Source organism: Hemicordylus capensis, chromosome 3 (assembly GCF_027244095.1).
Source record: "Hemicordylus capensis ecotype Gifberg chromosome 3, rHemCap1.1.pri, whole genome shotgun sequence".
NCBI classification, from domain to species: domain Eukaryota; kingdom Metazoa; phylum Chordata; class Lepidosauria; order Squamata; family Cordylidae; genus Hemicordylus; species Hemicordylus capensis.
In genome coordinates this window covers 316,846,651-316,872,102 of record NC_069659.1, presented here as the reverse complement: position 1 = coordinate 316,872,102, position 25,452 = coordinate 316,846,651, and the positions used below count along the sequence as shown (strand labels likewise).

Genomic DNA, 25,452 nt, shown 5'->3' with positions numbered 1-25,452 from the left:
CATTAGAGACCCAGTTTTATCTATGGGTAGACAAACAGGCAAAATTTGCCTATCCACAGTTTGGAGTGGCTGGAAATGACCTGGAAATGATTTCCAATGTCATATCTGACTGCCATTTTCCAGCAGAGTGCCATTTTGTGGCTTAATTTTTTGGGGGGAGGGGTAATATTTGACTGTTGCTGGGGGTTGGGGGCATTGTTGGAGACCTGGAGAATAAGAGACTGTCCTTTTCTTCTCTTATTTCAGCCCTCCCTTGCTTTTTTGAACCCTCCCCCCTTTTTGGTAGGAATCCTTCAATTTCCATTGACTCACGTTTTTGTTATTTGTGGTTTCCATATCTGTGCCTATAGGTAAGAATGGATCTTGCATGAATAATGAGAGCCACCGCTGTTTATTAATCTTGTGCTGCTTAACAGAAATGAAGTATCATCTTCCACAGGCAAAGCTGTTGTCCTCCTTTCTGAAATATGCAGTTGTCAGCCAGGTCTTTCCTCCCTCTGCTTGTGGTCATGATCAAATAGTGCAACTGAATCTGGGAGGGAAAGAAAACTGTAAAGTAGTGGTATTAAGTACTAGGAGCTTCTCTGAAGAAGCTAAGAATATAAGGGTAACTGAGTGCAGGTAAGCGTGTTCTTAAATAGGAGCTTATTTGCACTATAGAAGAAATGATGTGGATGAAATTAGTGCTTCAGAAATCAAGATATGTGTGACGCACTAGCCCTATTCAGACATTATGTTGGACAAGTGTAAAAAGTTCTGTAAACTCATACCTGTGTTTGTGTGAATGACTGTTTTCATTTTAAAAGTGAAGCTGGATACAGTCACCTCGAATGCATCATTGTACAAGTAGGATGTGTACTGCAGTATCTGTATTCAACATAACATGAATAACTGTAAACTTGCTTTTAAATGTTTCTGTTTGTAATGGTTTTAAACTGTTTTTAAATTTGTTTTGTTTTAAGCTGCTTGTTTTAAATGATTGATTGTCGATTTTTGTTTTGTTGTGCAGTGCCCAGAGCATCTGGATGGGGCAGTACAGAAATATAATAAATAAATATTCAACAGCATGTCTGAATAGGGCTTCTATAGACAGACAGACAACTTGAATCTCACTACTCCATTTATTCTCCAAAATTCAAAGAAGACTTCAAAATAAATGGCATTGAAAAACTGGCCTCGTTGCCCTGCAGTACAGGCATACTTACACTGAACATTATGCATATATTTTTTCTATAACTCAGTGGGAAAAAAGAAGAAAGTGATTTCCTAAACACAATCCCTATCAGCTTGTTGCCCACACAGAAGCAGGAGCCAGAAATCCAGCCATACATTCATTCAGCAGTATGAAGACGGAATATGTCACATTTGGCATGACTGAGGGAGGGGGGAATGTGAATGAACCCTAGCTGAGGCCTCTGGAAGTCTGTCTGGAAATCACAAGCTTGTAAACCAGCAGCGTTTCCTCACTGAAATGTGAAGTAATTTCAAGCTGAGTCAACACCAAACAAGACAACTTCAACTGGCTGAAGGGAAAGCAGCCCAAATGGAAAAAGTGTGTGGATGCTGTACGTGCAACAGAGTTTAAGAGCATAGCATTTTAAAAGGCAAATTATATCATGCTCCCCAGATCCACATCTTGACTGTAGCTTTGTTGCATCATTTTTTTAAAAATTGCCTAGCTATTTAAAAGGCCTTTCCTTAATCTAACATAAAAAGACGCTTCCGTATGACTACAAGGCCAATAAGTTATTAATTTTAAAGACTAAAACAGATTCCATTGCTCCTACTTACAGAGGCATTCTTTTCAACCAGTCGTTCTAGGAGGCTGGACACATTCAGTAGTTTGCAGCCTTCTTAAATGTTTCTTTAATGCTAGATCCCTGTTAATAGAGCAGAGAGACACCTTTTAAAGCAGCAATTCTCTTATATTTAGCCGGGGGAGAGCAACTGGCCCTGTCCAACCCCAGCACAGTGCCCCTCCAGTGGCTGTTGCTGGTATCTGCCTTATGTTTCTTTTTAGTTTGTGAGCTCTTTGGGGACAAGGGAAAATCTTATTTATGTATTATTTTTCTGTGTAAACTGCTTTGAGAACTTTGGTTGAAGAGTGGTATATAAATATTTGCAGCAGTGGTAGTAGTAGTAGATGAGCCCTTTCTCAAGACCAGTGAGAAAGGGCAATAAGGTCAGTGGGGAAGAAGCCCTGAAGAGCTTACCTCTCTGCACATGAACAGTTCTCTTTCCTTGAGCGGGCAGATCACCCACCCAGACAAGCACCGACTGCTGCTGGTAGCTCCAAGGGCCGGGGTCCCAGGATGCATCACCTTACTTCTGGGCAATCCCACAGCCCTCACTGGAGAGACCGCTCGCCTCTCTCCCTCCCTCCCACCTCTTTCTTTCTTTCTTTCTTTCTTTCTTTCTTTCTTTCTTTCTTTCTGGGAGCTGAGGGGTCGCTAGCCGCCACCACCATGGAAGAGAGCGCCCACCCCGGCACACCAGTCCTTCTCTTCCCCACTTTTGCTCCCCCATTTATTTTGTTATTATTAATAAATAATAATAATAACATCACACACATTCCACAACTCCAGGAGGAGGGGCAGATAAATGTGTTTCAACAAGAATATAGACACTCCTGCCTGGAAAATATATTTCAGTGGATGGAAAATATGAATGGCCACCAGCTTACCATGAAGCATTAAACAACCCTTTACTCTTGTTCTGAAACCGCTTCCCTATTCTGTCACAATTTGCAACACATTAACACACTAAACATTGCAAATCTTGTCGTCCAGAAAACGCCCAACTCTCTCAAACTGTTTTGACAGTCTTCCTTGAAAACAGAACCGCATACTGAACAAAACCATCATCACCTTTGCTATCATGAGCAATAATCCTTCAATTCCCATTACCAGGAGAAACCGGACTAAGGGAGCCTAGCCCATTTTTTCCTGGTCGAGTGCTGCAATGGGAGCTGTGTGGCTCCCAGCAGCAAACTTCCCTAAATGCCCCTTGCCTTAAATGAGGTAGAGCGTGTGCTCCGCTAAGCCTGGGTTTTTTATAGTGAGTTACCACGGCATGGCTCCACCCTGTGGTGACTCATGAGGAAACCCCTGACCGGGAAGCTGCAACAAGCCTCCCAGCATGGGGGTCTCCACAGAATGCCCCATACACTCACACATGCTGGGACTTCCGAGGGGCATGCTGAGACTTCTGAAGGCCAGGCAGTCCCCGATCCCCACTGCACCTACTGACTCCGTGTTGGAGCAGGTAATCGTGTGGGGCTAGCCCCTCAATTGTCTGCAGGAAGAGTGGGCCACGCAAAACCCTTATAGGCTCTCCACACAGCTCCTGTGGAGAGCATCAATATGTATCAAATTCAGGAACAGTGGGCCCCTGAGGTTATAGGCTATCTGTAATTTGTAGGTCAGATTAGACAATGGGGCTATTCTCATGATCAGCCAAAATCGGTCTAGGAGAGCCTAGCCCAATTTTGGCTGATTGTGTAAACCACTGGGCTCGCAGGTGAGCTGGGTGGCTTATAAGCGGCTAGCCTGCTTTTTTAGCCCTCCCCTTAGCCCGGGTTTGCGGAGCAAGCTCCGCAAACCCAGGCTTTCTGATTGTGAGTAGCTGTGGTGCGGCTCTGTGCCATGTCTACTCAAGAGGAGACCCCTGGAGGGGAGGTGAAAAGTTGCCTCCCAGCTCCGGGGGTCTCCCCAGTATGCCCTGTGTGCTCGCGCAGGGCATACTGGAGCTTCCGGGACCGCGCGGCCCCAGAGCTCCCCAACCCCCGCCGGCTCCATCACGGAGCCAGGAATTGTGTGGGTGGCCGATCCGGCTGCCCAGGGCTCACACTTGCTCATGTGCGGGGAGAGCGGGCTTAGCCCGCTCTCCCCGCTCAACTTTGCAAACCGGGTCTCACTGATCGTGAGACCCGGCTCAATATCTTTTAGCACAGCAAAATTGTACACTGAAAAGTGAATGCAAGATTCCATTCAGTTAACAAAAATTAAATTACATACAGCTTTACAAATGTTCATATCCACACATAATATAACCAATGAATCTCTACATTGTCAGTACCATGGTACAGAAGGAGGTTATACATTCCCTGATATATTCAAGTGTGTAGGCACAAAGATGCATATCAAGGAGTCCTAAATCCTCTCTCTAGAGACTATTTACATATGGAACAGTTCTTCCTCTGATTTGCATAAAGAGAGAAGAGTCCAGTGCACCTATACTGCTATAATGTTTAACAAAGAACCAGATTGGTTCTTTGCACCCATGCACCCACTTGGACTGTCTTGCCTCCTATAAAAAAGTCCCATAACCCCAACTGCTGACAGGCTTGAAAGAAGGGATCACGAATACAGCCAGCGTTTGAATAGGTTCAACCAATTCAAATGCTAGCTGCATTTCTGATTCCTCCTTAGTCCTTTCATCATGCCTGTCAGCTGAAGTATTTATGGGACATTTCTATGGGGGCAAGACAGTCCAAATGAGTTTTTACAAAATTATAGAAGCTTGAAGAACCTTTATGAATAGAGCCTTATGCAGGTTACTTTTAAGTATATTAAAGGAATTTCCTGATGCTCAATAGGAAAATTCCCTTTGTATATTTGCAGTAGTTCTGCTGCTTCTCTCTCATTCTGCATCATTCCCCTTCATTAGGATAATAAACTTTGCAAGTCTGTCAATAAAAGAAACTCCCCTCTCTCAAGCATAGCATATCTTTTATAAGCGTAGCAAGGTTGTTTTTCTTGCCTCCTGCTGGGACCATTCACATGACTTTCTTAAATATGTTTTTAGCATCAGACAATGAGGCTATTCACACATGCATGCAAAACTGGGCTAAGGAAGCCCAGCACTGTTTTGCACATGTATGTGAGCTGCCGGGATCATGCCTCAAGCGGCAAACCCATCTACAGAGCTTTGCTTGAAAATGAGGTTAAGGGAGTGAGTCCTCCCTTAACCCTGTTTTCCAGACTGTCTGTAAGCTGCGACTGCAAGTGGCTGTGGATAGCAGACTTGGGGTGGGGTGGGGGAATCCCTATAATGCTCAGTGCACTTGCGTGGTGCATTATTGAAGCTTGGGAGGGGAGATGCAGGGTGACATGTTCCAGCACGCCAGTCCTCGGAGCTGCTTGTCTGGGCGGGTGCTTGTCTGGGCAGGCGATCTGCCCACCCAGGGACCGTGTGAGGATCATCTGTGGGGAGGTAAGTGCTTTTGGGCTTCCTTCATAGAAACATAGGAGGCTGCCATATACTGAGCCAAACCATTGGTCCATCTAGCTCAGTATTGTCTACACAGACTGGCAGTGGCTTCTCCAAGGTTGCAGGCAGGAATCTCTGTCAGCCCTATCTTGGAGATGTCAGGAAGGGAACTTGGAACCTTCTGCCCTTCTCAAAGTGGTTCCATCCCTTAGGGGGAATATCTTACAGTGCTCACATATCAATTCTCCCATTCTTCCATGCAACCAGGGCACACCCTGCTTAGCTAAGGGGACAAGTCATGCTTGCTACCACAAGACCCGCTAACCCACAAAAACAGGTAGCCCTTTCACATTGCACATGAGAAAGGGCTAATTGGCCTCTATATAGCTCTTCCAGACATCATTGAATGTTTCTATTAATGGCTTCATGTGACCTGCTGAAAGTCAGTAAGCAGTCTGGGAGAAGGACTGGAGGTTCCTGCAGCCCATGAGGATGTTTGTCCAAACTCATTGAAGTCCAGTTGGCAAACCAACCCAACTTGTTATCAATTCCAACCCGAGGTTCGTAACCAAGGGCTGAAGTTGGCTTGACAAGGTTGGTAACAACCTGGGTTGGCCAGTTGCCAATCAGACTTGGGAAGGATCAGACAGGAGCATGTGCACCGTGGAACCTCTGGTTCCTTCTCTTCCATATGGCTTACCAACTTTTAGTGGGTTGTGTGAACCCACCCTATATCAGCAACAGACGTCTCCAGAAGTGTCCATGAAAAAACCATGCAGTTATGGTGAGGAAAGTCATTCCAGGGTGCCTCAGACATGGGAATATATGGTAAGGGGTACACTGTTACTTCCTGCAGCTCCTAATCCCAGCTCTCAGATTTTCTTGTTGTATGTCCAGTTAGGCTGAAAGTTATCTCAAAGTCTGCATGCAAAATAGAGTGAAATAGCAAAAAAGACAATGTTGTGTATATTTATACAGCCAATGGGAAAAAAGTCTAACCCCTTCCCCTTCTCTCTCTCGCACACACAACCCCTCCCCCCATACCTGATACAAATAACAAATTCTGATGTTATTTTCTTTTCACTAGAAATAGGTCAAGTCCACTGAAGTCTATGAAGAGTCCCATATTAGCTGTGATTTGCATTAGACGCTTAAGGAGAAGAGGCTAAAATGTGTAAGACAATCCAAACAAATCATCAAGAAAAACCTCATGCTGCCTTTTCTGAGCCTCAGCATTGTGTTATACAGGAACCAGAATGGAATGAGGAAAATATATTCCCATGTAATATCAGAGGCCAGTTCTGTGCAATAGCATAGATGACATCAGATGTCAGCTGATTGTGCCCTTAGCACTGCTTGATATTGAACAACATTAATCTTGTTCCTTGAGCACTGATTACACCTAAGAGTATATAAATTAAATTGAGAAGACAAATAGCCAGATCTGCAGCCCAGTTTAGCCACAGCATGTGGATGGAAGCTGTTTGGATTTAACTTGGTTGCGAATAGAGCTAAAAGCACATTACTTTTAAAAATGGTTTGGGAGAAGCTGAAAGCTGCCAAAATATACATTCAAATATTACACAGAAAAAGCCAAACAGTTTAGCTTTAGTTTACAACCGGGGTTCCTAATCTGAGCTACTCCAGATGTTGCTGAACTACAACTCTCATCATCCCCAGGCACAATTTATTGTGGCTGGATGATGGGAATTGTAGTTCAGCAACATCTGGAGTACCACAGGTTGGGAACCCCTGGTTTACAATTATTGACAAATCCTCCGGTAAACCATTAAGTACAACAGAGTGTAGCCTGAGACCTCAGTTATATAAGGCAGGGCTTCTCAAATGACTTCTCAAATTGGACTACAATTCTCATCATCTCCAGTCACGAGGCCATTTTGAGTCCCCCTGATATGAAATCTTCCTGTTCCTGATTAGAATCTTCAGTTTCCATGACAGACAAAAGGAGTTAATGTCTGCGGCAGCAAATGGGAGGTTTTGAATACCAACCATATACCCTTAGTGAGGAAGAAAGAAAAAACCCCATAACATTTCTAAACAGCAATTAAGAGAAAATGCCCAACTGATGTTCAAGATTAAAGGAAGATGACAAAAACAAATCTATTTTTAGGAAGCAAGGTTACAATTATGGCAGCAATCAGGCTTTTGAAATGAGCAGTCTATACTCCATTATTCAGGCAGTAATCTCATCACTTTAACTTTATTAGAGAGTTTCCACAGTATGTAGTCACACTGTTTGCTAACTCATTATCTGGCTCTTTAAGCCTTTCTGATATACCTTTGAATTTTTAGTCTGCATGCAGGAGGAAAAGCCTTTTTCAGCTACAGGCATTAATGATTTGCCTCTAAGGCCTGTGGAGAAGAAGGTTAAACACACCATAATGAAATATTTTGAATAATATTTGTGTGTGTTTTTCCAGAGGACTGGAAAAAAACCAGAGAATGTACCAAACTTTCCATTATTTCACCCTATTCCTTTTTATTTTCCTGATTCTCAATGAGAGACACCTACAGTCTGAATCATAATAATGGGTCAATCCACATCTTGCTGAAATCAATAGCAGAACTCCAACTGATGTTCTGACCCATGTCAGTTTTTACATGTGAGAAATCAATTTGTAGCTCTGAAATGGGTGAACATTATTTACAGTGATGGCATTTAGGAAATGCTTGTTAACTAAAATAGCAGGCATGGCATGTTTACACAAAGCAGTAGTCCAAATAAATGCTCCAATAAATGTCTCCTGGGTCATATTAAAAAAACCAAACTAGGTTACCGAGGTAACTGCATTTAGATGTCATCTTTGAACTAATTCTAGACCTTCAGTGGGGCCAGCCAATGGAGTCATTGTACTGACCTTTAGAACATTCAGGAAGAAAAATCTGCTTGATTTTCATTGGGGAAACATAGAACGTGGGATGTGTTGCAGAATGAAAAGAATGAACTCTATTATTCATAAAAGCCATGAATGATCAACTGGTAGAGATGCATGAAGAATGAATCACCCCAGACACCACAGACCTGTTGACTTGAACCGGACGTGTCAATTTTCCATCTGTTCAAAGAATCTTCATAGCACAGAGGTGATGTAGTATGCCAGTGTGAGAGATGTTTTCCTGTGGTACTCTCCCACCCACCCACCCCACCACCAATTTCTCTCTTCATTTTCCTACTACTGAAGCATTAATTATTATTAGTATTATTAGTAGTATTTAATTGATTTCCATACCGCCCTTCCAAAAATTGCTCAGGGCAGTTGAGTTTACACAGAAAAATAATAAATAAATAAGATGGATCCCTGTCCCCAAAGGGCTCACAATCTAAAAAGAAACATAAGATACACACCAGCAACAGTCACTGGAGGCACTCTCCCCCTGCTAAATAAAGAGACTCACCATGTTAAAAGGTGCCTCTTTGCTAAGCTGGCAGAGAATTCCCTTTCGGTTCTTTGGATTTTGCTCATACGCTGTTTGACTGCTTCCATATTTTATGTAACTCTAGGCCCCTTCATGTGAACACTATTTGTGCTGCAAATGTGCTTAGAACAAATGCATGGTGGCAAGTTCGCCTCCGCCCCATGTACATTTACTTCACCATCTGTCACTGAGCATGTGTAAAATGCATGTGAATAGGTATGTTGGCATGTTCTCTGACTGAATGCAGAAGCCTGTGCCCCTGCAGCTTAAAGCACCATACAGATCTGAATGAATAGTGAATAGGTCAAGAGGTGAGGCATGCCACCACAGGTCTGTGCCTCTCCTATTTTTATTTGTTTATTATTTCTTACATTTTAATCCTTCTCTTCCTCCAAGGAGCCCAGAGTGATGTACATGGCTACGTCTATCCTCACAACAACCCTCTGAGGTAGGTTAGACTAAGAGATAAGCCCAGAGTTACCCAAGGAGCTTGATGGAAAAATGGGACATTGAACCTGGTTCTCCCTATTCCTAGTCCAACACTTTAACCACTACATTTGTTTTTAAGCACTGCTTGTTTTAAGCAGTGTGTTTTAAATGGTGTTTGTTTTTATGTTTTTTTAAACTTGTTGTGCACCACCCAGAGCCTTTGGATGACGTGGTCCATAAATGTAATAAATAAATACTACATAATACATAATACATCTTGTGGGTTCTCATCTATGCATATGTATTTAATCACATTTCTATGCCACCGAATCACAATGACTCAAGCCAGTTTACATTGAAAATCAATTATTACAACAAAACAGTTAAAATGATCTAAAACAAATTAAAACCATCTGAAATAAATTAAACCATCCAAAACCACTTAAACCATTTAAAAACATCTAAAACTAACCAAACGTCTGTTTAAACAGGTAGGTCTTCAAAAAGCCACCAGAGACGAAAAGCCTCCTACGCCAACAGGGGAGTGCATTTCAAAGCCCAAGGGTGACGATAGAGAACGCCTGACCCTGAGTCACTGCCAAATGGACTGGCCTCCACTGCAGACTGACTTGCAGATGGGCGCATGTAGAGAGGCATGATCTTAAATAACCCAGGCCTACGCTGTTTAGGTCTGTTGTGTGAGTAGTGCTATGCTAGCACAGTGTGTTCTTGGTTTCATCCCACGTCACTGTGATAATATCTGAAAGCCTGGACCTCCTTAGGCAAGACCAAGTGTATGAATTCCTCCAAACTGTTGGCTTCCCTCCTGGTGATAACTGGAAGTGAAAATACTATTCCATTTCTCCTATCCCTGTAATGCTGGGCTTGCCAATATTACCACAACAGTACGGCGCCCTATGTCCGTGCAGTGTTTAATCCCCGCCCCCCTCACACACACACTGCCTGACATGTGCATCCCTAGTCAGTGTACATAAGTTAAAATACAAGTACAAAACAGGATAAAATGATTAAAATAATTTTATGATGCAAAGCAGACCATTTAAAATTAATTAAAAGCTTGAGGAAACAAGTATGTCTTAAGGGTCTTTTTAAAAATAGCCAGAGATGGAGAAAGGGCTTTATAGGTCATAACCAGCACTTTGTATTTCGCTTAGAAACATAGTGGTAGCCAGAGCAGTTCTTTTAAGATTGGTGTTATATTGTCTCTTTGGGTTATCCCGGAGACTAGCCTGGCTTCTGCATTCTGGACCAATTGTCATTCTGGACCAATTGTCAATTGACTATGTACAAAGGCAGTCCCACATAGAGTGCATTACAGTAGTTGAGCCTGGAGGTTACCATCATATGTAGCAGTTTTAAGGTCATTTTCCTCCAGAAATGGGCGTAGCTGATGTATCAGCCAAAGCTGATAAAAAACATCCCTGGTCATTGCCTCAACCTGAGAAACCAGAGAGAGTTTGGGATTTTATTGTTAAATTTGTATACTGCCTTTCATTAAAACAATCTCAAGGCGGTTCACACAAAAATTAAAAACAAGACAATAAAAATGACACAATTAAAATATTAAGCTAAAATATAAAACAAATCTGACTAAAAAGATTAAAAATATAAGCATAAGAACTGAACAAAATACAAAGAAGCAGCAGTAGAGACAATCATATAAAAGCCTGGGTAAAAAGCCAAGATTTAACATGCTTTCTAAAAACTGTGATGGAGACCGAGGAGTGAATAGCCACAGGGAGAGCATTCCAGAGTCTGGGGGCAGCAACAGAGAAGGCCCTGTCTTGTGTGCATGACAGCTGAGCCTCCCTCATTGTCAGCACTTGGAGCAGAGTCCACTCAAATGACCTCATCAAGCGGGCAGCAACCCTTGGGAGCAGGTGGTCCCTCAGGTATCCCAGGCTCAAACTGTTAAGGGCTTTAAAGGTCAAAACCATCACCTTGAATTGGACACAGAAACAAACTGGTAGCCAGTGCAGCTCTTTCAAAATGGGTGTGATGTGATCTCAACGGGCAGCTCTAGATATAACCTAGCTGCCGCATTTTGCACTAGCTGCAATTTCTAAATATTCTTCAAGGGCAGCCCACAGTAATCCAGCCATGACATGACTAAGGCATGGGTACCTGTGGCCAGATCTGCCTTCTCGAGAAAGGGACGCAGCTGGCGCACTTGCCAAAGACGTGCAAAGGCACTCCTGGCCACCACCTCCACCTGTCCCAGGATGACCTCTCCCAGAGGTTTCATGTAGATGTTAAACAACATAGGGGACAAAACAGAACCCTGTAGGATTCCACAGGCCAATGGCCATGGAGCCAAGTAGTAGTCCCCCAGCACCACCATCTGGACCCTCCCCCTAAGAAAGGCCCAGGGCTTCCAATTCCCATACTCGAGAGGCAGTGTAGAAGGATACTATGGTTGATGGTATAAAATGCTGCTGAGAGGTCCAGCAGAACCAACAGAGACACACTCCCCCTGTCTAGTTCCCAGTGTAGGTCATCCACTAGAGCGACCAAGGCAGTATCAGTCCCATATTCAGGGTGGAAGCCAGATTGAAAAGGGTCCAGATAATCCGTATCATCCAATGTCTTTGCAACACGAAACAGCTGTGCTGCTCTGCACTGAGCAGATACAATGGGGTGGAGAAAACAAATTTCTTCGCCACCCCCACCTCCACAGAGTAGTCCCTAAAATGGGCTCTAGAGTGTGTTTGGTTGGATTTGTTATGACTCTTTCTCCTATTGAATTCCTCTTCCTATTGAATTACTGCCAATAATACCAATCTTGGGGCCAAGGGGCCTCCCACCACTGATGCAGATCCAGCGGCAGCGGGGAGACACCACAAAATCTGAGAAGGTGCCCCTGTGCCCTTTTGCCCACCCCCAACCCATTTTCAGATAGGGAATTCTGCCCAGCCCCCTTTGCATCTAAAGGGGAATACTTACCAGATTCCCCTTTACAAGCAGGGTCATCAAACTGGGTCGAACCAGTTCAACCCAGTCTGACAGCTCAAACTGAACCACTGCCGGTTCTATCAAACTGGCTCGTGGACTGGGCAACTCGGTTTGAAACTACCCATTTCAGTTCTGTGCACACCCCTTGTATAGCCCTAGAACTCTTAAGAGGGCGCTCCGGCTCTCTTAAACAGCTTTCCCAGCATTGAGAAAAGTGTACGGCCGTGCAGGCATCAACACAGTGGGAATTGACTCTTACAGTGAAGGTGTTTTGCCAAAGCGGCCCCTGCATGAAAAATCGTAAAGATCACTGCTTTATTGAGTTCTGTTCTCATTCTTTTTTATAACTGGCAGACGCAATCCATACAATATATTTTGATAATAATTGGGAGCTGATCTATTTTATGGATTAAAAGAAGCAGTCAGCATACTGTATTCTTGTTGTAAGAAATCACTATAGAAACATACTTTATGTTACATTTTTTCCCTCCCACTCATGGCACAGCCCTCCCAGATTGTGCTTTAGGATTTGAGATGGAACTTCCAGCATTGACCTTATTCATTCAGGGCCATGCTTCTGCTGCTGACCTTGGATGATGCATTACATACTAGACCTCCCAGCTTGAACTTGCTATCATCTTAATACGAAGGCAAAAACTAGTATTGCTTGTTTAGCTATGTTATTTAATTCAAATGTATGGGAATATTAAGAGGATAACTTGAGGCTAAGACTCACTGTCCTTCCACTTCTCTGATATATGGCTTTCAGATGCTCATTTTATGACACACTGTTGACAGAAGAGCAAAAGCTTTCAACATAAAAGGTCCCAGGTTCCATCCTTGGTATTTCCTTCTGCAAGGAGCACAGTCTAGGAAAGACTTGGAGGCCATACTACAATACTCAGCTAATATAAGGCATGATAATGTACATGTGCAAGCTATTTTTTGTGGGCAGATGAATGCCCCAGCTGACGTTAGCAGCCCGCACTTGTACACCTATGCTATCAGCACGCGCGCGCGCACACACACACACACACACACACTTTATATCCCGCTCTTCCTCCACTGAGCCCAGAGCAGTGTACATGGTTATGTTCATCCCCACAACAACCCTGTAAAGTAGATTAAGCTTAGAGAGACATGACTGGCTCAGAGTCACTCAGTGAGTTTTATGGCTGAATGGGGATTTGAACTCAGGTCTCCCCAGTCCTAGTCCAACACTCTAACCACTGCCCAACAAAGGCCTTGCATGCACTTGCACAATGCTCACTGTGCCACTCTTGCCTCCACCACCTCCTCCCAGTGTTAGAAGAGAAGGGCAGGAGTTGCTGGCTGCCCCCTTAGTCTGCCACAGAGTAGCCACCACTTGCTTTACCTAGCAAACAACCTCATGGGCTGTCCCTGCAGTCACCTATGACTCTGGCCTGGTCCTGATTGTGCCCTTATGTTGGTCTGTTTATGCACAAGGCCCTTGAAGAGGGATGCCACATTCTTGTTGGAAGAGGGCAGGTAACAGGGAAGTCCTTGTTTCCTGGAGGCTCTCCATTGCGGTTCAGAGCTGCTACATCAACAAGGGATGAAGATTTCTCAGTATAGGTTTCATGTTAATGAATACGATGAATATTTATTTACTGCTTTTCGATTAAAAGTTCCCAAAGTGGTTTAGATAGCTAGATAGAGGTTCCTGTCTCCTGGGCTTACAGTCTCAAAAAGAAACATAAGATAGACACCAGCAATAGCCACTGGAGGGATGCTGTGCTGCAGATGGATAGGGCCAGTTGCTCTCTCCTTGCTAAATAAAGAGAATCACCATTTAAAAAGGTGCACAGTTAGCAAGGGACATTTCATGTTAAGAACATGAAAGTTTACCTCGCTTGTGAGGATCTTTGAGAAGCAACTTTCTGGCTCCAGTCCAGATTGATATATCCCATGTTTATCTCTTTCTTGGGATGAACTTTTAAACAAATGCTAAATGTCTACTTAAATATTTTAAACTTAGCACATTAAGCATTTTTATATTTTAAAAAAATCATAATTAAATATTTCATGGGCACAGGCTCATTACAGGCCTTCAACCAAAAGAGTCAAGAACTTTGATCATTTAACTCTCCCTTGCAAGATAGTGCTTATTAAATATTCAACATGCAAAGATCTTCATTTGGCATACAGTTAAATCCACTGAAATTAAAGTCACATTAACAAGCATGCCAATGCAGGCATACAGTGAATTGTATCATAATGAACCTGTCAGTTCTCAGGTTGCTTTTGCACTTTCACTGGATGCCTGCTTCATCACTTGCCTGTTCCCCACAGAGCAGCTGAGTTGTACAGTCAACAGTTCAGCATGGGAAATGATTGGGAACGATGTATCCATTTCATCACAAACAAAGGAACTGGAGTGTTTCAAATAAGTGGGATTAATAGAATTTGACTGGGGTGTCTCACTGGAATTTTATTAGGAGGCTCTTGGAGGCTCATGAGAGAGATTTAGCTGAGAGCAGACCTTGTCACACTCCTAATGACTTCACTGGGGGCATGTTGGGGTCTGATTTTGCATAGAGTTTAACTTTGAACAAAATAATCTATGGCTGTATTTGCAGGTAACGTGAAACCAGAGGTTTATTAATTTTTCAAACCATGAATTGCATTGCAGACATTTGTCTAACCGCCGCAGTCAAGCAACTGCTGTTTTCAGAGCAGGGGAGCCCCTTCCTCTTCCTGGTCCACCAAAGTTGCATCTCAGCAAGCCCTGTAGTGCTCACATCACCAGACTCAAATTGCCAGACTGTGGGCAAGGCATCGACATGTCTCCGGGGTGGCAGTCATTGGCCATGATCTCCAAAGGGGCGTGCCAAGTGCAATTGTGCCTTTTTGGAATGGTCCGCCCACCCTCGGCAGGGAAAGGGCATTTAAATCCCTCTAAATGCCATGCCGTTCAAGCCCTTTGTCTGACCGTGATTGCTGTCAGACTGCTGCCTTCATAAGAACACCAAAACAAAACTCGCACACAAGCTCCATTTCTGTTGCGGGGTGGAGTCTTGTTGGGGGGCACTTTCCCCTGTTACTCAGGAAAGGGGAGGCAACACGATAAGGCTATTCCCACAACCATCCAAAAGGCTAAGGGAGCCCAGCCCTGTTTTGGCTGGTTGTGTGCTGTCACAGGAGCCACACGGCTTCTGGTGGCCAGACCTCTAAAATGTCCCCCCTTAAACAGGGGAGTGCTCCACTAACCCCATTTTTGTGATTGTGAGTCACCATGGCGTGGCTCTGCAGCGCGACAACTCACAATAAAACCCCTGACCAGGAGGCTACAACAAGCCTCCGGCGTCAGGAGGCTCTCCAGAATGCCCCGCACACATGTGCCACCAAGTGACTAGCACAATCATGAGAGGGCCAATCTACTATGGAGGACATTAGGCTCGCCGATCTTTGGTCTTCCATTGTACTGCATGCTCATGGGTTGAGCTAACCAAAGAAACACTTGTGTGGGGGCTCTCTGGTTAATGATAGAAACTTTGCACAGCAACCCTCTCCAGGGTAGCCAAAGCACCCAAAGGTGATTTTGACATTTAGTGTATCCAGGCATAGTTGGGTGGGCAGACTAGGGAACTACTGGGACCATGGACAGATCTTTACTCTAATTCTAATTTCCCAGGTACAGACTGGTGTTGTGCTTTATGCAAATCTGCCACCACAAGGAACCACGGGAGAGGGGAGCTCCAGTCTCCAGGAAACCCAGGAGAGTGGGGTTGCCATTCTGGGTAAAAACAAAGATGACCATGATCAGATGGGTAGATGGGCTGACAGAGGGCCCGCTTTGACAGCTTTTTCATGGCAGTCACCAAAACAGGGAGAGCTGTTTCCGAGGTTCCTATCTCTGTGGCTTTTTTATACAGAGCAAGCCGGCTGGGTGGTATCTGCCATCTGGCCCTCATGCATGTCTCCATGGTCTGACACTCTCATGAGTCAGTGTGGTGTAGTGGTTAGAGTGCTGGACTAGGACCGGGGAGACCCGAGTTCAAATCTCCATTCAGCCATGATACTTGCTGGGTGACTCTGGGTCAGTCACTTCTCTCTCAGCCTAACCTACTTCACAGGGTTGTTGTGAGGAGGAACTTAAGTATGTAGTATACCGCTCTGGGCTCCTTGGAGGAAGAGCAGGATATATATATATTTTTAAAAAAATGTTAAAAAATGAGAGAGCAGTCCATGGGAGAAGGGATGTCATCGTGCAGTATTAGTAATTCTGCCTGATACCCCTGTCCCCACAGACAGTTCTTCTCATGAGTTGTTAAGCGGTAATTGCACGGTCTTACATTCTCATGAGTGAGAGGTCCGCTCAGGAACAGCATCTATCCTCATCACAGATGCCGAATCGCTCCTTTCACTGGAGGCAATGCTGATTGTGCTACCTGGCCCTTCTCATGAGTAAGCCTAGAAACTGCACACATTCCCCCAAGGGAACATGTGGGTCTCCCTAAACCAACATCATTGTACAAAAAAATAGACCTGAGCTATTCAAGAATTTCTAGTAGAGGCAGCCTTTTAAACCCGACTCCAGATATCGCTGCCCTGCCATACATTGCCATCCCAGTGCTCTAATTTGGGTTGCCCTGCTTATGTTGCAACCTTGACTGTATGTGCTTGTGAACATACATCTTTGTCATTTCATTTTTGGAGAGCAAAGCACAAAGTGCACATCTTGCCATCCTGTCCCCCTTCTCTCCTGATTGCCAGGAGTAGGGAGCAAGGGACAGAGTGGGAAGAGGGCATGCCCCTGTGTGATGCTGCCCTTTGACATGCTTTGAAGGTTGGGATGTAACATCGCAGCATCCCTATTGCTGGGCAACTGCTTTGTTGGATCGGAGACAGAGGGCAAGGCAAGTGCTCAGAGAAGCAGGCGTGAGAAGCACAGAAGGCGTGAGAAGCGCAGCAGGCGTGATCCTGGGTGGAATCCCGAAACCATGGTTACGGCGCTGTCCACATTCAGATGTAATTCAGCTCCCGAAAAACCTCAGGTTATGGTGGAGAATCTCACTACAAACCAAAGTTTCAAACTGAAGTTTGGCGAGACAAACCTCAGGTCTCTTTTGCTGTGAAATGCATGCATTCGGATATATTTTATTTAATTATTTATTCGATTTCTATGCCGCCCTTCCAAAAATGGCTCAGGGTGGTTTACACAGAGAAATAACAAATAAATAAGGTGGATCCCCATCCCCAAAAGGTTGGCAATCTAAAAAGAAACTAAGACAGACACCAGCAACAGTCACTGGAGGTACTGTGCTGCGGGTGGATAGGGGCAGTTACTCTCTCCCTGCTAAATAAAGAGAATCACCATGTTAAAAGGTGCCTCTTTGCCCAGTTAGCAGGATGTTCATGATTTCAGACCCCTGCCTCATTTAACTGAGGTTTTGTGTTATGTGTGAATGTGGCTTCTTTTTCTGAGTTTGGTGGTGTTTTATAGCTGCTTCCCTCACAAACACAAAGTAATCTTATACAGATTTAAGTAAGAGTTTATTCAGAAGCAACTCCTCCCTTTTCCCTTCTGACTCCACCCCCCCCCAATACTCTCTACAGGATCCCTACTGGGGACAAACTTCCAAATATATATATATATATATATATATATATATATATATATATATATATATATATATAATATAACAGAGGCTTGAGGAAATCCAAGTCAAATCCCAAGCTTCACAAATTCTCCCTTCACCAAGAGCAAAGGATGTCACAAGGGTTACTTACTTGCTTTTGCAGCTATCCACTATTGTATTTGGAACATAGTTCTTTCATAACGTGATATTATTCTTCACAAATCAGTTTCTCCATAGAAAGTAGGTATAAGCCCTCTTCAGACATTACACTGTATGCGGATACATACATTCACTTTAAAAGTGAAAACTGGGTATGGCTGCCCCACAAATGCAGTATACTACTGTATGTGCATTGACAGTAACGTATGAACAGGGTTATGGATTCTAATTCATGTAGACTGCTCCAGAAAAGAAACAAAACACGTTAGCTGGCCTGGTAAGAGTCAAGAAAGGGTGTTTTCCCTTGCTATTTCGAATTGGCAATCACTGAAAGATGTAGAAACAGCACTGGACCCAGGATTTTTATCATGAGATCTGTGTGGAAAACTGCTTTTGGTACTGTCATGTTTGAATTGCATGGTATAGTTACATATTATATATACACACAACACTTAATCTTATAGGATTAATCTAAGCTGCTAACTTCCTGTAGGCTTCTTTGGTGGTCTAAGCATCAATTATGGAACCTCTGCCCTTCCTCAGAACCAAAGGTTCAAATCTCAGTAGGGCTGAGTCAGCCTGTTATCAAGCTAGGCTGCAATTCTAAGTGTGCTTACTGGGAAATAAATCCCATTCAAATCAGTGAGGCTCATTTTGGACTCAAACATGTTTAGAATTAGATTATAAAGACCTCATCCATTATCTGTGAAATGAAATTGTGTTCCACTTCACTATTTAGCTCAGAGCTGAATCTCCTTTACATATTCATTTTACTGGCAGCAAATATAACAGACTCAAGAGAGATCTATGGTAACCTAAGTGGTTTTGCTTCACCACAGCCCACATGGATAACAAAATCAAATATTTAGGATGGATATTTTCTCTTCTTTGCACTCTAGAGATTCCTAGGATGTTTTCAGATGACAGGAACTCTGATAACTTTTAAGAAGGCAATTAAGTCACATTTGTTCACTCAGGCTTTTAATTAAACTTACAGTTTTTCACATTGTATTAAAATTTATTCTAATGTTTTAAAATTTTAATTTTGTTTTAATTTGTACTGTTCTATTGTAAACAGCCGGGAGACATAGGTTTTGGGTGGCATATAAATATGTTAAACAAAAAGCTTGTGTTTATTATTTGTTTATTCATTCATTCATTCAGAATATTTCTATACTGCTCAAAACTTGTGTCTCTGGGTGGTTTACAATTAAAATCATTTAAAACATTCAATCAATTAACAATTAAAATCATTTAAAAGATTAAAAACATTTAAAACCCAGTATTAAAACTATTTAAAACTTTAAATCTAATTAAAAACCTGGATGAATAAATGTGTCTTCAGTGCCTTTTAAAAAGTTGCCAGAGATAGGGAGGCTCTTATTTCAAAAGGAAGCGCATTCCAAGGTCCAGGGGCTGCAATGGAGAAGGCCCGTTCCCGAGTAGCTGCCGGCAGCTGCAGGCGAACCTCTCCAGATGATCTTATCAGGTGGTGGGGCTCATGGTGAAGCTGAAGAAGACGTTCTCTTAAATATCCAGAGCCTAAGCTGTTTAGGGCTTTATAGGTAATGATCAGCACCTTGTATTTTGCCTGGAAATGTATCTGTAGCCAGAGTAGTTCTTTCAACACAGGAGTAATATGGTCTCTCCTAGATGACCCCGAGACCAACCTGGCTGCTGCGTTCTGAACCAACTGCAGTTTCTGGACTACATACAAAGGCATCCCCACATAGAGCGCATTGCAGTAGTCCAGCCTAGAGGTTACCAGCAGATATACCACTGTTTTGAGCATCTCAAGAAACGGACACAGCTGGTGTAGCAGCCGAAGCTGATAAAAAGCACCTCTGGCCACCGCCTCAACCTGGGACACCAGGGATAGGTTTGGATCCAGAAGCACCCCTAGACTGCATTCCTGTTCCTTCTGGGGGAGTGTGACTCCATCCAGAACCAGCAGATCAAAATTGTCTCCCAAGTTTCGATCCCACACAGTAAGTACCTCCGTCTTATCTGGATTCAGCCTCAGTTTGTTATCCCTCATCCAGCCCATTACTGCCTCTGGTGTTTAGGGAGGTTATGCCTTCTCCTGATTATGTTGACATGGAGAAATAGACCTGGGTGTCATCAGCATATTGATAACTCCCTGCACCAAATCTTCTGATGATCTCTCCCAGTGGTTTCATGTAGATGTTAAACAACATTGGAGACAATACAGAGCCCTGAGGGACAGTATACAGAAGTACAGATTTTGAAGAACAACAATCTCCAATTGACACCATCTGGAATCTGCCCATGAGGTAGGAGCAGAACCACTGCAAAGCAGTGCCTCCCACCCCAATCCCCTCAGATGTTCCAGAAGGATACTATGGTCAATAGTATTGAAAGCCACCAAGAGATCCAAAAGGACCCACAGAGTCAGACTGTCAATTCCAAATTGGAGATCATCCATCAGGCCGACCAAGGCAGTCTCCACCCAACAGCCCACCCGAAAGCCAGTTTGAAATGGATCCAGGTAATGAGTTTCCTCCAAGACCTCCTGGAGCTGGGAGGCCACCTCCTTCTCAATCACCTTGCCCAACCATGGAAAGTTGGAGGCAGGCCTGTTATTCTTTAACTCTGAGGGATCCAAGGCAGGCTTCTTCAGAAGCAGTCTAATGATTGCCTCCTTCAGACAAGGAGACATCCTGCCCTCCCTCAGAGAAGCATTTATAATCTCTACCAGGCCCTCTACAACAGCTTCCCTGCCAGATAGTATAAGCCATGTCAGACAAGGATCAAGAGGGCAGGTGGTAATATACTACTGCCACTACTACTAGTATACTACTGCCAGTTCTGTGGCAGCTGCATATTATTTATTTTATTTTTTGATTTCTATACCACTTTTAATTAAAATAATCTCAAAGTGGTTTACAATATAATTTTAAAATGCACAAATACAAAAAGTACAGATATTAAATATAAAAATAAAAATAATATATTTATTTTAAAGTTAAAAACCTATATAAACCAGTAACATACAAAACACAATGCAGCAACAACAACAACAAAATGCTCTCTCATATAAAAGCCTGGCTGAAGAGCCAAATCTTCACTTGTTTCCTAAAAACGGTGATGTTTTTATCTAGTCTTCCTCAAGTGTTAAATCACTTTTTGTTTTGCCATTTTTAAGTAGCCTGATAAACCACGGTGATTGCCACCCACACGGCTGAGAAACCTCACCTCTGTCTAGCATGGTTCAGCCTGGTAGTAAAGAAGAAAAGAGGTGGCAGAGGCACAGTTCATCTCTCCATGTGATTGTCATTCGATTGTCATTTACACAATCAAAAACTGTGTTCTACCTGGGTTTGAGAGCTGTCTGTGCTCCCAATTTTCAGTTGTGTGGAAGCAAGGTAAGAGGGAGACTTGGGTAGAAGTGACTGTGTGGAAGCAAGGTAAGGGCAGCTTTTCCTTCTACCTTGCTTCCACACCATCATTTCTACCCAGTTTCCCCCTTACCTTGCTTCCACCCAACCAAAAATCGGGAGCACACACAGCTCACAAACCTGGGTAGAACACATTTTTCGATTTTGTGAATGACTTCATTATATGGAATGTTCTGTGGCCAAAGAGGGCCACAGCTGCCCTTCCACTCACAGAACCCTGTAACCAAGAGCCATTGTGTGGGGGAAGATGAGGAATGCTAGACCAACAAGAACAAGAACCTGTCAAGAACTCCTGGGGGGGCCAGGCTGAAGAATGGTAGGAGTGAAGACAGGACCCTCACGTTCCAGCCTTGTTGCGACCTCACTGCTCCTCCTGGCCTCACACACCAAGGGGAGCTCCCTCCCTCTTCTGAGCAGTCAGGGCAATTGGGGCAGATGGGGAAATGTGATCTGTTCATCTGTTTTCTGTGCAGCTGCCACTGCTGCTCCTAGGAGGTATTGGGGGGTGGAGTGGACTTTTGGTTTGTTTCATTCACTCGTTATTACATTTTCAAACATTTTTTCTTAAAACCAAGCTCAAAGCAGTGTACAAAAATGTGAATTGCATAAAAAACACAAAGTATACATTTTTAAATATACAATATAGAAAAATAATAATGCCCAGCATGAGGAGGAACAGTACTCAAAGAATCCCCTTCAAATCAAAAGGACAGGTCAGGCATTTCAATGGGACTACTTTGAGTAATTTTCCTATCATGTCAGCCAATAAATAATAAAATAATGATAATGATAATGATTTTAAAATAAATTAAAACCCACAACAGAGCAGTATAAAAAATAAGTCAGACAGTAACATGGCAGGGCAATGCATACCAAAATAGATGCAGCCTGTGAGGGGAGTTTATGGATCTCCAAAAGGCTCTATGTACACAAACATGGGTATGTATAGTGGTAATGTAAAAATTAAAAAGAATTCCGGTATGGTGAAATGTCCCTCACAATCTTTGCCAATTTTCCTCAGAGTGGAAGGGATGATGATGAAGGAAATGGCAACATGAAAGAGGGGATGGTAATGAAGGAAGAAAGGCCCCAAACCACACCACTGACCATTCTTCTAGACCAACTTGTGACAATTGCTCTGTGTAGTAGTAGCTAAGTAAACAATAATATATCCGCACTAGAAAAAATGGAGATGATATTTGGGAATACATGGGAATGCACTTGTTTCAGAGGGAGGAATATCATTTTGATTCTCCAGAATAAGTTAGTGAATCTATTGGGTTAATACGACCAAAAATGGCAAATTGGAAGCAGGCCAGGACTAGCTACTGGTAATGTTGGTAGAAAGACATTTCTTAAATAATGAACACCTCCTGTAGTACACGGCTGCATTCGTGGATTAGTGGATTTGTCATCTGGATAAGATGGTGTCTAAATTTCTAGGTGATGTGAAGAATGTAAAGCATCAGTGGTGAGCCTAGAGTAGGCCACAATCATTGTACTGTGCCATATTTTAAGAGCTGAAGAGCAAGCCTGCCTTAGCATATGGTAATGTCTGGTATGGGTTGTTGCAGAAGACAAGAGTTGCATGCTGGTTTATTTATCCATCCTTACACAGCTCATGTTTATACTGCTTTCCAAACTAAACATGCTCACATAGGAAATTAAAATAATATTAAAACCAAAAACTATAAACATTTTAAAAAGAGCAAGAAAGCAAAAACTGCTAACATTAAAACCAGCATTTAAAAGTAGTAGCTACTAGCTAGTCATTAAAAGCAAGGTGTAGTCTAAGAATGTCTTCAGTGCTTGCGACATAATCTGAGTAAGAGCAGGGGCATAGCAAGGTTGTAATGGGCCCAGAGGCAAGATTTTAAAATGCCCCCCTCCCCACTGAAGCTCATCTCATGAAGTAAAGAAACCTTAAATGAGGCTGAATAGTGGTAACAAAAAGCATAGTAAAATTTATATATCCCCTATGTGCCACAATAGAACATCATCCTAAATTATTTTTTTAAAGGTTTTGTAAATTGTGGATGATGCAAGTCATTTAATGGTACTAGAGAAAGACATGCTGTTCCGGTAGCTCCAGGTCTTAACACTCACATCAATTTCGGAGGGTGAATACAAGTGAAGGAAGCCCGGGTGGGTGAGCAGCTGGAGGAGTCAGTCATGTGACTTACCTCTGGGGGGCCCCCATGGCAGTGCGCCCCCAGACAACTGTCTCCCCTTGTATTATAGTTACGCCCCTGAGTCAGAGGCAGTTGGAGAGCAAATTCTGAAGTGTAGGTTTTAATGTCTGAGTAGGACCGTATGAGCACAAGCAGTCCTTCAGATAGCTTGGCTTAGAGCATATATGGCTTTAAGGGTACTACAAAAGTGCAGGTCCAGAAATGAATTTCCAAGCTCGCAACTGATATAAAGTAGGTGTAATTTGTAAGGAGCATTAGCTCTTACCAGCAGTCTGGTGCCCATGTTTTCAGCCAATCTGAATTTTTTGAACTATCTTTAGTGGCAGCTGAAAGTAAAGCACATTACAATAATATGGATGTGTGGATAATTGGGACTAATTCCACCTTCTCCAGGTAGGGCCATAGTTTGCACAATGTGAAAAAAGGTGTTCCTGGTAACCCAAAATCACCTGTGATTTCAAGGATAAAGTCAGGTCAATGAGCAGACGGTGCACTTGTGCTTGTACACTTGCAAGACTCCCCAACAGTACACATGCGCCTTCAGGAGGAGTGCAACCCCATCAAGAACAGGTCCACCCAGTTTGTTAGGATTTCCAGCCAACAAAACCTTCATCTTGTCTGGATTAAGCTTCACTCTCATCTAGACCAGAACTGCTCACAGGCTTTGAGTTTCCACCACCATGGGATCAGCTGGTGGAAATGAGTAGAGTTGAGTGTCATTGACATATTGATAACACAGCAAACCTTTGGATGACCTCACTCAGTCATTTAATGAAGATGTTGAAAATTATTGGTTGTGGGGGGGGATCAGGATATTTTGGCACCAAAGTCTAATAAATAAATAAAAATAAATAAATAAGCCAAAAAACAATGCAATAATTCCCCAGGATCACCTTCTGGGAATGTCCTTCTAAGGAGGACTAGAACCACCATAACACCATACTTCTAGCTCCAAGTTCCTTCCCAGCAACATAACCTAACCCAGGAGTTCTCGGCCTTTAAAAACAAGTGTACCCCTTCAGTCATAAGCATTCAGCTCAGGTACCACATAGAGATTTTTAGTGGCGTGCATGTGTACATATACTTATACACAAATTTAAATGCTATAGTTATAAGATAGGGGTGTGCACTATCTTAGTTACTTTAGTTTGATGCTAAACTGGTTCACCTCAAACTGCAGCTCAATTACGGACCAAACCACCTCCAGTTCAGTTGCATGGAGGCCAGAACCATGCCTCTGTGCATGCGGCTTGCTAAACATGGATTGCTGCAGGCTTGGGCTGCACCGAGAGGGGGGAGCAATGGCGCCGGTAGCAATGCCAGCTGGTAAGCACTTTAAACTACTATTCTCACCAGCCCTGACAACCCCTTAGTAGATTCACCAACACTAGGGGTGTGTCCGAACCGGTCTGGAAGCCATTGTAAAGGCCTCCGGACTTTCCAGACCGGTTCAGATCTGGCTGGTCCGGGTCCGGGTGGGGGGGTTCCTTTAAGGGCGGGGAGGGTTTACTTACCCCCCCCGCCACTTGCCCCCGTCCAGCGCGCATATTTAATGTAATAATTGGGGCAGCAGGATACTTCCCTGCTGCCCCTTGTCCCTCTGCAATGCCGCCAGCTTTGACTCACAGTTTTGAAAATAAATTACTGCTGCCCAGTGCCAATAATGAAGTTGAAGAAGAAGCCGGCCTCCACTTTGGCGCCTCTCCGCCCGGCGGCTCCCCCAGGAGCCGCCGCCGCCTCCCAGCAGCCACTGAGAGCGGCTCTGCCATGGAGGACGCGCCGCGGCAACCCTCACTTCCGGCTACCATGCGACTTTCCCCCACATACAGAGTGGCTGCATTCTGCCACTCTGTATGCGGGGGAAGTCGCATGGAAGCCGGAAGTGAGGGTTGCATCACTTCCGGCTTCCATGCGACTTCCCCCGCATACAGAGTGGCAGAATGCAGCCACTCTGTATGTGGGGGAAAGTCGCATGGTAGCCGGAAGTGAGGGTTGCCGCGGCGCGTCCTCCATGGCAGAGCCGCTCTC

General features: G+C 43.7%; 1 long non-coding RNA gene across 1 annotated transcript in view; it reads right to left on the bottom strand.

Annotated features, from left to right (window-relative positions):
- Window positions 1-396: 396 nt before the first annotated feature.
- LOC128351668 (uncharacterized) overlaps window positions 397-25,452 on the bottom strand; it is a 30,122-nt gene continuing 5,066 nt past the window's right edge. Inside the window, exons 2-3 of the long non-coding RNA XR_008319961.1 lie at window positions 1,792-1,880; window positions 397-532 (exon numbers count right to left, since the gene is read on the bottom strand). This is a non-coding gene — a long non-coding RNA (uncharacterized LOC128351668). The remainder of the gene's footprint in view (window positions 533-1,791; window positions 1,881-25,452) is intronic.